We start from the raw sequence: 17,221 nt of genomic DNA, 5'->3' as shown, positions 1-17,221 counted from the left end.
ATCAAAAGTATCTTCTACACTTGGGGTTTCAGTTGAAGCAGGGTTTCAAATCATAACCCTACAAAAAGTTTTGAATAACAGTAAGAAGATCTTCATCAAGTTTGAGCTTTATCTAGCAACAGGGCTGCTCCATTTCAGTAGTATGAATGACTTGTTTCAAGTATGGTAATAAGGATGACCAGGAAGAACAATCTATACAGAATGGAGCTGAAGAGACACAAGAATTCAAAGTTGGAGAAAATATACAACTTGTGAAAGTAGACACAGTGGCCAGCAACCAGGAACCTTCTAACATGGATACTCCATTGAAGATGCCTATGCTTACAGAAGGCCTTGATATGTCTTCTTGCTTGAATTCTTTTTTTGGTACTAGACTTTAGTGATCCATTAGATAAGCCAAATCTTATGGAGAGTAATGATGCATTATTTTGTTCAGGTATTGATGATTCTCTTCCAGAAAATATCTCAAAGATTATTACAGAAGCTGCCTGCAAGAAGGAACTTTACCGATTGGATAATCCTTTGAAGACCCGTGAGGTTACAGAGGGATATAATATAGCTGCGGAAAAGAATGAAGTTGAAGATGGAGCATGCCAGGAAAGCATTTTTATTGTTGATGGCATAACTGCTGCAAGTCCAATTAGAGAACAATTGTTTGATATGGACAACAACAGAAAACATGAGGGATTCATTGACCCTGCCAAAAATGAGGGAAATAATGGCCAGGAAGCTAGAGAGACCCAAAATTTCAAAGTTGGAGAAAATATTCAAATTGTGGTGAGCAAGCAGGAACCTTCCCAATTGGATACTCCGTTGAGGATCCATGAGGTTACGGCGGGATATAATATATCAACTTGTTTAAGCACCTTATTTGGCCTAGACTCCAGTATTCCATCCAAAAGTTCAGAACTTAGAAAAAGTTACAATATATCCCCTTGTTTAAGTATGAATGAATCTGTTCTAGAAGACAAGGATGTGTGCAATCAACAACTTTCCCTGGCTAAGCCATTGAAGAGGTTTGAACATGCTGAGGGACCAAAATATGATACCCCAATGAAAAAGCTTGAGCTTATAGAAAATGATGTGATAGCAGAGACTAAATATTTGTCACTGCATGTCCTACTTGGAGACCATGTGTCTATCATGGAGAAGGATGCTATGGTTTTGGAAGGGATAGAGCATTTTGAAAGTATTCTCCTTACAGAAAATCCTATAGAATCTGGAGAAGTAGCTAAAGGTTCTACTATTTTGGCTTATATGAATGTTCCTAGTAAAGGGGATTCAAAAGAACCAAATTGTAGATAGAATACTGACTTTGAGCAATAGATTGCAAACTTTGCAATTCGACTTACAAGGACAACTTCCAGAGTCATTCTATGCTACACCTTCCAGAAGTCCGATGAATTGAAAACTTAATGGAAGCACAAAGAAACCCATAGATACCATTTCTGTTTATAGGCTAAGGCAATCCATAGGAAGTGATGAGGCTATGCACAATTCATTAAAGGGGAGTCGTGCTGAGCTGGTGGGACAACTTAGTTTATGGAAGCTATAGAATCTACGCAAAGAAAATGAAACAGCAGCAAAGGATTCTGAAAAGGTAAGATAAATTATGTATGAACTTCATATTTTTCCATCTTCTTTATCAGATTCATCTTAAGGAACATAGTACATAGTTGGTGCATTGTATGTATGACATTTTTTCATTTTTTCTTTTCAGGAGATAAGTAAACAATTTGTTTCACAGAATATGTCATCACCTACACTGGAACAAATGATGGAATCCTTCGACACACCACTGAAGATGCTTGGACATACTAAGGGCCATGATATATCTCCTTGCTTGTACACATTATTTGGACCAAAATGTAGTACGCCATTGACAAATCGTGAGCTTACATAAGATAATGATAAGGTTGTTACTGGCACACCATTTGAAAATGCTCTACAGCCTCCGTTAGTGACTGAATCAGGGGGAGTTGACAATTTTGGCAATGAATTGCCACGGTTAGTTTATGTATCCCATGAAAAGAGGCCTGGTTTCCAACACCACAAGAAAGCTGGAGCAATGAATGCATTGGTATATTCCTAGCTATGTACACATCTCTCTTTTTCTGTTGATTTCCTCATATGAAATTCATTAATTATTATGTTGACACTGATGATTGTTATCCATTGCTCCACTTAGGTCCGAGTGTCTGCTGTCCTCACAAATGGCCTCTTTCAGTTGAACCTTGATTGTGATCAATATATAAACAACATCAATGTTATTTTTGAGGCAATGTGTTTTCTAATGGATCCAGTTCTTGGGAAGAAAACTTGCTATGTATAGTTTTCTCAGAGATCGACACTTGGAGTTTTTAACTCAAGTCGGTTCACTCGCAGTGTCCATCACATACAAGTAATGAAGGAGGTTGGTGGAGGTACAAACATTTGAATCCTGACAGCTAAGAAACCTGCCTGTCCAATAGAGACAGTTGTTTCCCAAGACGGCCTTTTAAACTATAATTGGCCACCTTTCCAATAATTTGTTGTTATCTCTTCGCACATTGAATGTTCAGATGTGGAGATCAAGCGCAACCAGTCTGAAAAACCATTGGAGTTAGGGGCTCTTTGACTACAGTTTGATTGGTCGACATCAAAAACATTGCTACCAACAAAGGTAAGGGGAAGAAGCCCATTAAAGCTAAAGAAGAGATTGAGAAATTGATCCTAGGTGTTCACTTACACTGGAAAAATGTGGTTAGGTTCTGAAAGTGCATGCTATTTGTAAGATTGGTGTAATGAAAGGAAGGGTAAGGAGGGTATAGCCAAAATAATTGATAGGTTTCTGGTGGACACAAAATTAGGCTATACCTACCTTCAGTGACAATGGAATTCACAACCACCAAACCCAAATTTTATATTTTTTAGGCACTAGCTAGAGTAGTGGATAAAACCACCACTCCTTTAGATCCTAATAGTTTCAACTTCTATATCGATCCATCACCACTTTATGTTATTTCCTTGTAGATGAAGGGATGGAACTCCCTGTCTAAAACATAAAATAAAATTTAAGGAATAGTAGCATGAGTCGAGCAGTGTTATCTCCTGTGACGAGTTGTGGCACAAAAACCATGCATTATCTAACGTCCCTCCTCTTGAAGGTAGAATTGGGTGAGTGATTTGGAAGTGACCTGGAAAAATTCTTCATCCTCTATCGCAAAATAGAGTATTTCTATGTTAGTCAATCGAACTGACATGGAAAATCCAATCTGTGATATGTTTTATTTCTCTAAAATAAAACAAAATTAACCATAAGTTGCATTACATATTTGTTTTCGACTTGCATCTCAATCAGTGATATTAGGCTATATATCTCAATAAATTACTATTTTCATTGTCACGTTCCAGGTACTCCTTTGAGATCAAGTCCTGAATTCTGGATTTTATTGCTTTAAGTTTGGGCTTGAATGTGCTTTGGAGTTGTTCAACACACTCACTCAATAGTTGTTGCTAAGGTAAGATTTTTCTAGCCTTCATGATGAGAACTATTGTTGAATCTACTTAGAAATGTCTGTCTTCTTTTACATTTTCGATCACTCTATTCCTCTCATTTGCATTCATAACTATAAGTGGAATCTTAATCTTTTTCAACTTGTACGAAAAGGGAGGATTGAATTCAAAATTATCACTTGTAGATATTGTTGCAGTGCTAGGTTCCTTTAGAAGAATCTTGTTATTGCCACATGAAACTAAATATAGAAGTTGAATAAGATCTTCATCTTCCAAATTTAGTTGAGATTTAATTTCTACATAGCTCAGCTTCGTAGCTTCATTGAACAGCAACAGCAGAGCTTCTTGGTATGTTGTTACTGCCAATTCTATTACCGATGGCTCTTGGCTCTACACAGTTCATATGGCTCACGATGTATAAGACTTTGTTCCTCTACATTATGTATAACATTAACACACAGGTCGACTGACACGTTCCTCTACAACAAAGTCAATTTGAATGAATGGAATCAATCTACATTGCTTCTCTGCGACATATTTTGGGACTGATGCATAGTTAATATGGAATTGATACTCCATATATATGTAATCTAACCAATAGCATCAAATGGCATCATCTTATATGACCATGGAAATAACTCCTAATGAAGATTGTAATATTACAGAGACCAGCATAAATAAACATGTTGAATTTAAGATCCATAAGGCACTGTTGGGTATTTTTTAAGTGACAAGACACCATTGTTGACAATTCACTCTTTATATGTAATCTAACCAATAGCATCAAATAGCATCATCTTATATGACCATGGAAAGAACTCCTAATGAAGACTATAATCTTACAAAGACCAGCATAAATAATTGTTGAATTTAATATCCACAAGGCACTATTGAGTTTTTTTTAAGTGACAAGACACCATTGTTGACAATTTGCTATTTAGATTCGAGTCTAGGGCATACAGTTGGCATAGTAATAAAAGATATGTTGCTCCCTCATAACTCACTGATACTTCTCACTAGCACTAGCTAGTAAGGTGCCTAAAGAAGTGAAAGGAACAAATCTCTATGATAACAAAGATCATCTGACTTCACTTCTAAGGAATGTCAGACTTTTGCTATGTCTTCAATCTCAAAAATAAGTCCAGGAGTATCCACCGATCTTCATTCTTTGAGGCATTGATCTATCTCATTGGTATAATTTCCTTTGCCTATCTTTAATATCATAATCAAGGAAGAGCATATGCATGGGCAGATTGTTCTGGCAGTCAGTGATATTGTTGACATCCACTGTCTATATTATTAGCATTTCAAAATCAAAACTATCTTCTACACTTGGGGTTTCAGTCGAAGCAGGGTTTCAAATCATAACCCTGCAAAAAGTTTTGAATAACAGTAAGAAGATCTTCATCAAGTTTGAGCTTTATCTAGCAGCGGGGCTGCTCCATTTCAGTAGTATGAATGACTTGTTTCAAGTATGGTAATAAGGATGACCAGGAAGAACAATCTGTACAGAATGGAGCTGAAGAGACACATTGGATAAAATATACAACTTGTGAAAGTAGATACAGTGGCCAGCAACCAGGAACCTTCTAACATGGTAAAAACACAACCCCCCATTTTTGACTTGCACAACTCAAATAATGGGGACCCTTTCTATAAAAATTTGGCTAAACACCTTTTTGGATTTTTATTTAGTTGATTGCCCTACGCTTTTGTTAATTTTTCGTTTTCCTTGGATTCTTGTTTTGATTGCTTTGTTAGAATCGATTTTTTATAAGCTTCCCATTGACGCTTGTTTCGCCTCATTTGGTCAACTGGTTTGAAAATAGCACTCCTTTGAAGTCTCATCATTTATCTAGCCTGGGTTAAAAATGCATAAAATGTACAATATTGCATTTTGTAAATAAATTAGTTCAATAAGGCATTCATTTTAAATATTAGCCCGTAGCGAGTTTTTTACTAACATTCTTCATTTTTAGTTATGCAGCCAAATTATTAATTATCGTGATTTTAAGAAATTTACTTCAATTTCCAAATCAATTATTAATCTCGAAAACCCAAAATTTTCGAAGTGGTTGTAGTTTATTTTTATATTTTTACTTTTGTTAAGAGTGGCTGTAGATTAGAAAATAATCTTCATAAAATGAAATCAAAAATAAAAATTGAATTTTAATATTAAATCTTAAATTAATTAAATTAATTATTATATAATTAATTTAATTAAATTAAAATTTAATATATATAAAATAAATTTTAATCGCACCATCCCCCGATGCGATATCGGGTCGCAAGTTTCATTCGCAACATATGTTATAAACCCCCGATACCATATCCTCATATCCTCCGATCGCCGATAACCAAACGGGCAATGAAGCATTAAAGCATTTCAATCGCATCGGGAGTTTTTATTTGATATGAGTTATATGCCCCCGATAACCATGATTCCCCCGATGCGATATCGCATCGGGGAATTTGACTTAACACATTTTAAAAACCTCATTACCCATCCCGATGCGAAGTGCCGATAAGCGGAAATCCCAAGTGCCGATAAGCGAAAAGGAATACAAACAAAGTTTTAAATAGTTTGGTTCAACGACTAGTTCCTTTCACTCATACGTATGGTGATATGTTAGTTTTAACGTTTTTATATATTATGAGTGGAGTAAGTAAGGAGTGTGAGTGGAGTAAGTAAGGAATAGGGTAGGTTAATATATATTAAATATTAGTTTATATATTAACATGTAATATGTAATATTATATTAATTAAATTAATTAATAATATTTAATATTTAATTAGTTTAATTAAAATTTAAATATCATTTAGATTAATATTGATTAGTTTTTATTAGAATATATTTGTTTATAAATCGCTAATTAGATATCAGTTAGTTAGATTAATAAATAGTTCATTAATAATTAGTTTAATTCATAAATTAACAATTAATTAGAATTCTAATTTAGGATTTAATTTTTAATGAGAATTTTGTTTTTTTTAGCCCAACAACAGAATTTCCAGATTCATGCCAGATTTGACTTCTCGACTTTGGAAGCTCATAGATTGAGTTATACTTGGCCAAATGAGGCCCAGGACGGCTCATTGGAAAGAGAAAATCAAGGAGAATATTTCTGAGGAGATTTCATTAACAGATTTGATCATTTATTGGGCCAAAAATCAGGCAGAAGATCAGGCTCCGAATTTTGAAAACAAAATCAATTTTCTGAGTTATTTTCTTCAATTTCATTTGTCCAAAGCCTCTTCTAATTGCAGATCCATTGGTCAATAATATTCTTTGCCAATCAAATCATTCCAAGCATCAATACAGAGCTTATATTTTATTTTCAATTATTTATTTAAAATAGAATTTGATTGGGTTTGATTTAATTGCCAGAAATGATATTTTGATTGCATTTTAATTTATTTTGATTTCTTTTGCAGGAAAACAGTGGAAAAGATATGGAGAAAAGGATTTCAAGCAATGAGAATGCTCCAGCAATTGAAGATCAGAATTAGGAGCAAGTAAAATTATATTTGGCAGATTTCTCTTCAACAAACTCTCCTCTCCAAAATTCCTTCACAAATATTATAAATAACAGATTGCAGAATGTAAAAGGGGCTGCTCTCCTCTGCAATGCTAGACTTCTAAAAGCACTACTGTAATAGGAATTTAGAGTTGTAGGAGAGAGGAGAGAAAATCTCAGATCTGGGGATTATTGAGGATTTTTCCTTTGTATCTTGAATTATGTATGAGGGGCAGAGTTTTCACTATTGTGGCTTTAGCTTTGAAGGCAGAAGTTCAAGCAATGTAAAGGACTGTTGGAGACCAAGATCAGAGAAATGGGTGCAATAAATTGGTATTTTTAATACTACTGTTTTAAATATCAGTTTCATTTTTATGGTAACAGGAATGTGTCATTTTATTCATGTTTGTGAATTATTGTCAATATGGGTAGTTTGTCTCAATGTTGTTATCATGTACCTCTGTTCTTATGGATTAATTTCTGATTTCTGAGTAACTATTTACTCAGGAATCTGCCTTATTAAAACTGATTTATTGAGTGGTAATATGTTGTGAACTATTTCCACATATTATTGTTTAGTTATTGGATTTGCTGATTTGATAATCAATATCATTTATGTGAACTACTTCCTGAGTGTTGTTGGTTTATTATTTCAGTTAAAAGATCTCAATAGGATGTGTTTTGATATCCATAATATCAGTTAATTGAACTACTTCATTAACTTGATATTCATTATAAACAAGACATATCTAAATCCCAATACTTTAATTATCTTGCTCTTAGTTGGGTTAGATCTATATTTGCCTAATTAAGATAGGATTTAGATTAGTTTCTTTTGCTTGCATCATAGAATAAGCTTGCATTTAGAGTAAATTCTACATCCTTTAAAGTCCTCTCTTCAAAGAGGCAAAACTTTAGTTGTGGCTTGGCTAAACCCAAATCAGCTTAAGGGTCATTCTCTTGCCTGATCAGCAAGAAGAAGTGATCTGATGTCCCTTTCTATTGGTAGTTAAAGATACATTATAAACCAATAGCAATAGGGAGAAGGTAATTGGACCTAGTTGAACAGTCGGAGCCACCACACCAAATGGAAAAGGAGCTACTTTAAGGTCCGGATCGGGTGGTTATGCCCCAATGTTGTTGCAGCGATTTTCGAGGCATCAACATTTTTGGCACTAGAAGGAGGGCCTGAGAAATTTGTCTGTAGGAGTCTTTTCAATTTTAACATTTTGTTTATGGCTCCTCTTAAACTTCCAATATGGAGTTGTATCCATGGACGTGCATCCTTCAATACTCCACCCGAAGTGGTAAGACTCTTGTCTCAGGTAAAATTCAATGGTAAGAGAAATTCTTCTGCTTTTAACCATGTCTTTCAATTTATTCAAAATATGTCAAATTACGATTTTCAAGGAATTGATGAAGGCATTTTATGCAGAATTTTTACTCTCACATTTGCAGCAAAAGCCAGAAGCTAGTATAGAACTCTTCCAGTTGCTTCAATCCACAGCTGGGATCAATTTGTTACAATTTTCATTTGTAAATTTGACGGCTACGATTACGAACAGGTATGTGAAGAAATTGAATATCTACGAAGGTTTAAAAATGAGTCTGTTAATACTTTTCATATTTGATTTCACTTGAATTGTTTAAGATTTAAGGACGAAGATAAACCTACAGAAGAAGAATCATTAGATTGGTTTAAATATATTTGTTCTCTTCCAACCATTTCCAATCCATATGAAATTGATTCAAGCTTTGTTCCATCCCCTTCCAATACAAATGAGAATCCCAATTTCAATGTGCAAATAAATTGTGATGAAGTGGTTTCACAAAGCTTAGAAGATATTTCTAATCAAATGCAAGAAGACAACAGTAGCAATTTTGGAGAAAAAGCCGCCTTGAAATCTGAAAGCTACTTCGAAGTAAATTCGGAAAATCAAATCGCAAATCAGCAAGTACAAGCAGCAATCAAAGTAAATAAAATGCAAACTGCTGTACAAATTTCTGAATTTCTCCATGATGAGCAAATGCCAAAATCAGAGAAGCAAAGCAGCGTTCTTCAAGAAAGCATATGCACGCAAAGGAATGATCTGCAATCTGAAATTTACAATGAGCATAATGCACAAGAGCTCTCAAACAGAGACAGTTTTAAATGCATTGTTTCAGGTTCACATTTTTCCCTTTATCCTGATATTTTCAATAATGGTAATATTTTTCCTCCTGGTATTAATGATATTCCAGAAATTAAAGAGGCTGATCTAAATGAATTACCATTAAGTTTTTATCAAGATAAAGAAACAATAATTGATCATTCTTTTGCCACTAATGAACATGAGATTTTTGTTCCTTCTTGTTTTGGTATATTGGATGAAATCGAAGGGAATTCCAGACAATCTTGTGAGGTCATTTATGATGATTACTCTGATATTGAGGATGTTGATTTCAATTTTTCTCAAGAGAATCCTCATGATAAAATTCAAATAACATCTGAGGATGAAGAACGCTTCAATTTAGGAATTATCTCAACTAATCCTCATTTTAGAGCAGCAAATTATTTTCATGATTTCATCATTCAAGAAAACATTCCAATCTATGATTCATATGAGGATCAAACTCCCATTCCTATTCATAATCATAATTCGTTTTCTATTTCACAAGTTGGAATTCAAAATTATTCAAATTCCATAATTCTGGCCATTCCTTGTGAAAATGAAATCATTTCAAAACAATCCCAATTGTGTTGTAACATTAGTTGTAAAAATAGTGATTTCATTTTATTTTTATTTCCCCACTTATCTTGTATAAAATCAGATTTAATTTTTCAAATTTTCCACACTTTTCGCTGGCATATGGAATACCTTACTATCAAACACTCAATTGATGCATTGCCCAATTGGGAAATTCAAGTTTCATATTATAATCATCAGCATCGAAAGATATTAATATTCCAATTTATATCAATGCTAATGTTTCATCAAAAGCTTCTATATTTTCAAAGGCAATGTCAACAAGAGAATGTATTTTTAGAAATCTGCCAGCAATCCAATTTAATTAATAATTTTCCATGTCATTTGACAGACTTCCATTCATTTTTCATTGACTCATTTGAAAATTATTTGGAAGTTTTTCCTTTAAGGAAAATTGTCAATGATTTAACATTTGTACATAATACTAACAATTCTTTCCAGGCCTTTGAATCTAAAAGCTCACCTTCACAATCTGGCCTGTTATCTCTTCCTTTGAATATTTCTCAATCCTTAATAGAAATCCATCCAGATTTTTATGATCCAATTGGTAGTCAATTGGAAAGGAAATTTCAGGAGAGAGAGATTTTAATTAAGTTCCTAACAATAACTGTACATTCTGATTTCATATTTATTTTCCTTAGTTTAGTCAAATCTGTATTTTTATTACTAACATTTGAACTGTACATAAACGCAAGAATAAAAATGAGAAAACGGCTACACTGGAAATATGACTATACCTAGTCATTTTCATGTATATGGTTAGAATAGGAGTAGAATTAATTTAGTTAGTTTGTTTTGTATAGATAATTTATTTTTAACAGTTCTGTAGATTAAAAATAAAACAAAGCAATCAGCCATTCTCATACATGTTCAGTAAAAACATTTTTCCCTATCAGAAAATTTTAATTCTTGCTTTCTTTTAAATTTCTTACAGCAATACCTCTACTCTGCCTATTTCGAATAATGTCTTGATTAAATTCAATTAAAGTTGCACTTGGTATCGATTGCCTCAAAGCCACTTTCCTTCATTTCGGGATTTCCTTCTAAGATTTTCTTTTGAAATTTATATGGTAAGGATTTGAGGATAAAAAAGCTTCATGACCCCATTATCCCATGAAATGTATGACTGTCTATGATAAGCTTAATTCTAATTCCATCATTATTAGCCAGTCCAACCTTTCACGGTAATCATATGAAGTTCATATTATCTTCCTCGGAATTTGCTAAAAGCTGACCTTAAGGATGTCCATTTTGCCAAGTGCACACATTCAAATCTGTTTTGATATTTTTCCACAATTAGTGGCTTAATCTCATTCTAATCTTTAGTTTATTATCTGATGTTGTAAAATGCATCATCTTTATTTACTGAAGGCATCATTGAACAGTCACTATAACAATACAGATTTTTCTCAAGATTAATTCGGAATGAGCAGAGGTAATAAATTGTTGTTTCACTTCGAAAGGGAAGCATAGTTTCATATTTATTTCTGGTAAATTTTATATTCCCTGGACATGAATAAACAGATTTTATTTAGGCTGATTGCACACTTAGATTTAGAATAAATGATGAGATGATTTTGAACAAAGTCAAAATTTTGATAAATCGAAGAAAGAATTTGAAGATTCATAAGGTAAAATTTACAGACAAATTCCTTTCAGGTATGCATTTACAAGTTTATTCTCATCCATTATTAGTTCATATTTTCCTTTTTTTATTTTTGATTTGTGTTTTGTTTTATTTGCAGGTTTTCATTTGTTTTCAAAACTTGAAATAAGCAGCAAACCCAATTCAAATTTGCAATAGGCTCAGGGAAATTTTATTTGTGATGCATTAGAATTTAAGCATTTTTAATTTTGCTTTTATTCACTTAGAAAACACAATTGAAATTTCAAGGAATATCATAAGACCATTTGCATCATAAGATTTCATCGGCAGTAGTTCTTAGCGTTTCTTTCGATAACAAATTATTCATAAAAGATCTCCGATGTATTATCTTACTCATATGCCATATCGCATTTCGCATATTGGAGCTTTGCAGTTGAAGTATATTTTTGTTATCGTGAATAGCCGATCTATGATAATCGACTTTACCGATATTGCGATGACCAATTCTGGACCCGATACGAAATTCAAATCAAGTTTTAATTTCGGACCCGATATGAAATTTAAATCCAATTCACAAGAGATATCGCGTCCGTTCAATCGCAATAGTAATGAAAGCATAATTTTAAAAGGCCGATGTCTCGGATCCGATATGTTATCAAATTTTCATCATAAAATTATCAGGTCCTCTTTTCATCGCATATCGGTGTATTGAGAATTGTTACAGCGTGCGCTTAAGATTGCCGATCGCGATCGCCGATTAGCCACGTCATTCATCGCATATCGGCATCGCAAAAATCATATTGTGTTACATCGGGTACCAAAAGTCCGCTCATCGCCGATATCGCAATCATCTCATCGCATTTTTATTTATGCTCATATCATATCTCTGAATCTGCGATGTGCGATGTAGGAAGCACAGTGTAAATATGCCCCGATCGCCTCATTTCATTGCACATGTTCTTATCAGCAATTTGCCATTGCAATCTCCGATGCGATAGCTTCTAATGCATGCCTTTGAGCCATTAACATTTAATCGATATGTGGCATAGCAACAAAATTGAATTCTTGCAAATTAAACTTAAAGCATGGTGAAGAAACATGTTGTGTGGATCATCCGATGAGGCGATGTGTTAAAGCGAGCTTGGGTAACCACTATGGGAAAAAGGCAATGGATGAAAAATTTACAGGATACAAAAATCATTTCAATTTCTCATACATTTTAGTTTTAAATATATAATTCCATAATTAAAAATGGAATTCAAGACCGTTATCTGCATATTTAAATTTTATTATCTTGGATTTGGTCTTGATTCTGGACAATTTATCAAATCATGGAGTTTATATGAAACTTATAATATTTTGAGGAATAGTCATTACTGCAAATTCTCATTCTCATCTCTGATGCATTTCTTTTAATTTCAATTCCCATGGGCACTAAGCATTCTATTTTGACATTTTACTGTTTGCTTTAGTTTAAATAAAATAAATAATGATTTTGGGTTATAGGATTTTGGTTAGTGTGACTTCTTCATGTTTTTAATGTTAATTAAAATAAGGAGTCAGCTAGTTTGGAGAAATTGATACCTTTCAGGTAAGATCAAAAGAAATTATCCAATGGTAAGATTCATGTACCCACTTTCATTAATTTCCATTTCATCACTCTAGTTTCATTTTTGTTTTTAAATTATGCTGATATAAAACTCTGTTTTGCAGCTCTCCATTTGAAGTTTCCAATCCTCCGTCAGATCATATTTTCGAAGTCCAAACTTTTCTCCAAGTTTTATTTCAATAAGCAGCAATAATCTTCATCGAAACAGCTACACCAGGAAGTTTCTGAACCTTTAGTTTGTTTCTTTAAGCATTCATTTTATTAGAAAATGATCAAGATGATGCTTTGAAACAAGAAGATTAATATCATACAGAAAGTTTTCATTGTGGTTGAATTCTATCGTCACTGCTATCCAAAATGCCTAAAACAATTACAATCCTGCAAGGTATGATTTTTCTAAATCTCAACATAAGAAGGAATGATTACATGATTATTTTCTTTTCTTCATATTGTTGAGACATTGGTATAAACATTCTTGTTTGAGTTTATCTTTCGAAACTTAGATTTTCTTTTCCACTTTTAAAATTTCTTCATTTTTTTTTTTTTTTGCTGATTGCTTTCTCATTTTAGCATAAGAATTCTTTTCCTTCGGATTTTAGCTTTGATTTTGGTGACTTTGCCATTATTTATATGGAAGGCCTATTTGTTACCTAACAATGCTCAGGATACGTGGAGAAAAATTGTTAATAGTCACCTATTAGCTTTTTCTTAAATCTCTTAATGAAGTTTGATTTTCTTATTATAGAGGTAAACATACTTAAGGAAGAGATTATCAATCAAGAGAAGTTGGCTAAGTATCATAAAATCTAAAAATTTCTTTTTCATCAAATTGTAATCATTTTGAGATTTCAAAATTTTATTAAGATCTTTCAAAGTTTTATTATCAGTCAAGAAAAGTTATTTTTAACCAAGTAAAGACACTTTACAGCAAAGCACCTTTAACTCTGAAATTGTCATTCTTAACTCTTAAGGAATCAATGATTCTCCCTGTCCCAAAGAGTCTTATTTTTCTAGAGTATAATCCAGAAATATATTTAAACTTAAAAGATAAGAGGTCTCATCATGAGCCTGCTTACCATGATCATAGGGGAAAAATAGGCTGACATTACCAACACTGCTAAACAAACCAGGGTAATGGCTTATGATTGCAAACAATTATAAGACAAGGGGTCTCATCACGAGCCAGCTTGTTCAGTCCAATTTTAACCAATGAATGGCATTGTCAACTATCTGGCCACCAAACCAGGACAATGGCTTTTAAGAGAATTAAAAATAAAATTCAAAGAAAATAAGCATATATAAATGGATTTATCTCTAGATCAATAATTCTTAAACAGATGGGATTCTGAATCATTTATGATTAAAAGATAACCCTGTCGAAACTATAGATGTTTGCTGGCAGCAGTGGCTCTACCTATGACAAAGGAGTATATTTTAAAAGCTAAGCTGTAAAGTGACCCCTGCTTTATCTCTACAACTAATTAAGGACTGATATAGAGTTTTGAAATATTTTAATTTATGAGAAATTTTGAGGAAAATTACAGTGAGATGATTCTTGTTTTTATTAAGATTAATGAATCTAGTCAAGTATTCCAAGAAATAATTCCCTTCTTTAATTATTTTTACTTTAATTTTAGGAAAATTTCATTAAATAGAGATAACTGGTTCTTCTCCCGCGTGTCGCCATTGTTGTGGTAAAGACACAACCCCCCATTTTTGACTTGCACAACTCAAATAATGGGGACCCTTTCTATAAAAATTTTGCTAAACACCTTTTTGGATTTTTATTTAGTTGATTGCCCTACGTTTTTGTTAATTTTTCGTTTTCCTTGGATTCTTGTTTTGATTGCTTTGTTAGAATCAATTTTTTATAAGCTTCCCATTGACGCTTGTTTTGCCTCATTTGGTCAACTGGTTTGAAAATAGCACTCCTTTGAAGTCTCATCATTTATCTAGCCTGGGTTAAAAATGCATAAAATGCACAATATTGCATTTTGTAAATAAATTAGTTCAATAAGGCATTCATTTTAAATATTAACCTGTAGCGAGTTTTTTACTAACATTCTTCATTTTTAGTTATGCAGCCAAATTATTAATTATCGGGATTTTAAGAAATTTACTTCAATTTCCAAATCAATTATTAATCTCGAAAACCCAAAATTTTCGAAGTGGCTATAGTTTATTTTTATATTTTTACTTTTGTTAAGAGTGGTTGTAGATTAGAAAATAATCTTCATAAAATGAAATCAAAAATAAAAATTGAATTTTAATATTAAATCTTAAATTAATTAAATTAATTATTATATAATTAATTTAATTAAATTAAAATTTAATATATATAAAATAAATTTTAATCGCACCATCCCCCGATGCGATATCGGGTCGCAAGTTTCATTCGCAACATATGTTATAAACCCCCGATACCATATCCTCATATCCTCCGATCACCGATAACCAAACGGGCAATGAAGCATTAAAGCATTTCAATCGCATCGGGATTTTTTATTTGATATGAGTTATATGCCCCCGATAACCATGAGTCCCCCGATGCGATATCGCATTGGGGAATTTGACTTAACACATTTTAAAAACCTCATTACCCATCCCGATGCGAAGTGCCGATAAGTGGAAATCCCAAGTGCCGATAAGCGAAAAGGAATACAAACAAAGTTTTAAATAGTTTGGTTCAACAACTAGTTCCTTTCACTCATACGTATGGTGATATGTTAGTTTTAATGTTTTTATATATTATGAGTGGAGTAAGTAAGGAGTGTGAGTGGAGTAAGTAAGGAATAGGGTAGGTTAATATATATTAAATATTAGTTTATATATTAACATGTAATATGTAATATTATATTAATTAAATTAATTAATAATATTTAATATTTAATTAGTTTAATTAAAATTTAAATATCATTTAGATTAATATTGATTAGTTTTTATTAGAATAGATTTGTTTATAAATCGCTAATTAGATATCAGTTAGTTAGATTAATAAATAGTTCATTAATAATTAGTTTAATTCATAAATTAACAATTAATTAGAATTCTAATTTAGGATTTAATTTTTAATGAGAATTTTGTTTTTTTTAGCCCAGCAACAGAATTTCCAGATTCATGCCAGATTTGACTCCTCAACTTTGGAAGCTCATAGATTGAGTTATAATTGGCCAAATGAGTCCCAGGACGGCTCATTGGAAAGAGAAAATCAAGGAGAATATTTCTGAGGAGATTTCATTAACAGATTTGATCATTTATTGGGCCAAAAATCAGGCAGAAGATCAGGCTCCGAATTTTGAAAACAAAATCAATGTTCTGAGTTATTTTCTTCAATTTCATTTGTCCAAAGCCTCTTCTAATTGCAGATCCATTGGTCAATAATATCCTTTGCCAATCAAATCATTCCAAGCATCAATACAGAGCTTATATTTTATTTTCAATTATTTATTTAAAATAGAATTTGATTGGGTTTGATTTAATTGCCAGAAATGATATTTTGATTGCATTTTAATTTATTTTGATTTCTTTTTCAGGAAAACAGTGGAAAAGATATGGAGAAAAGGATTTCAAGCAATGAGAATGCTCCAGCAATTGAAAATCAGAATTAGGAGCAAGTAAAATTATATTTGGCAGATTTCTCTTCAACAAACTCTCCTCTCCAAAATTCCTTCACAAATATTATAAATAACAGATTGCAGAATGTAAAAGGGGCTGCTCTCCTCTACAATGCTAGACTTCTAAAAGCACTACTGTAATAGGAATTTAGAGTTGTAGGAGAGAGGAGAGAAAATCTCAGATCTGGGGATTATTGAGGATTTTTTCTTTGTATCTTGAATTATGTATGAGGGGCAGAGTTTTCACTATTGTGGCTTTAGCTTTGAAGGCAGAAGTTCAAGCAATGTAAAGGACTGTTGGAGACCAAGATCAGAGAAATGGGTGCAATAAATTGGTATTTTTAATACTACTGTTGATCCGGATTTAAACAGGAACGCAACAAATTACAGAGATAACCATATACACAAAGATGCAGCGGAAATAATACTTCATTTCATTAATGGAAAATACTGAAATATGCTTACAAACAGAAATGGCAATAAACTAGCTAGGGCGATGGTAGCTTATCTCTGAGAAGAGATGTGATGGCTACATGCCTCTGAACTGTGTTACAATGAGGCTCGAAGGCCTATTTATTGTTGAGAAACAATGGAAAAACCCTTAACATTCCAAAACCTAACCCTAGGAGAT

Source organism: Pinus tabuliformis, chromosome J (assembly GCF_031772625.1).
Source record: "Pinus tabuliformis cultivar Carrire ecotype Pingquan chromosome J, CPIR1, whole genome shotgun sequence".
NCBI lineage: Eukaryota > Viridiplantae > Streptophyta > Pinopsida > Pinales > Pinaceae > Pinus > Pinus tabuliformis.
The sequence above is the reverse complement of the archived record's forward strand: the minus strand, read 5'-3'. Positions refer to the sequence as shown.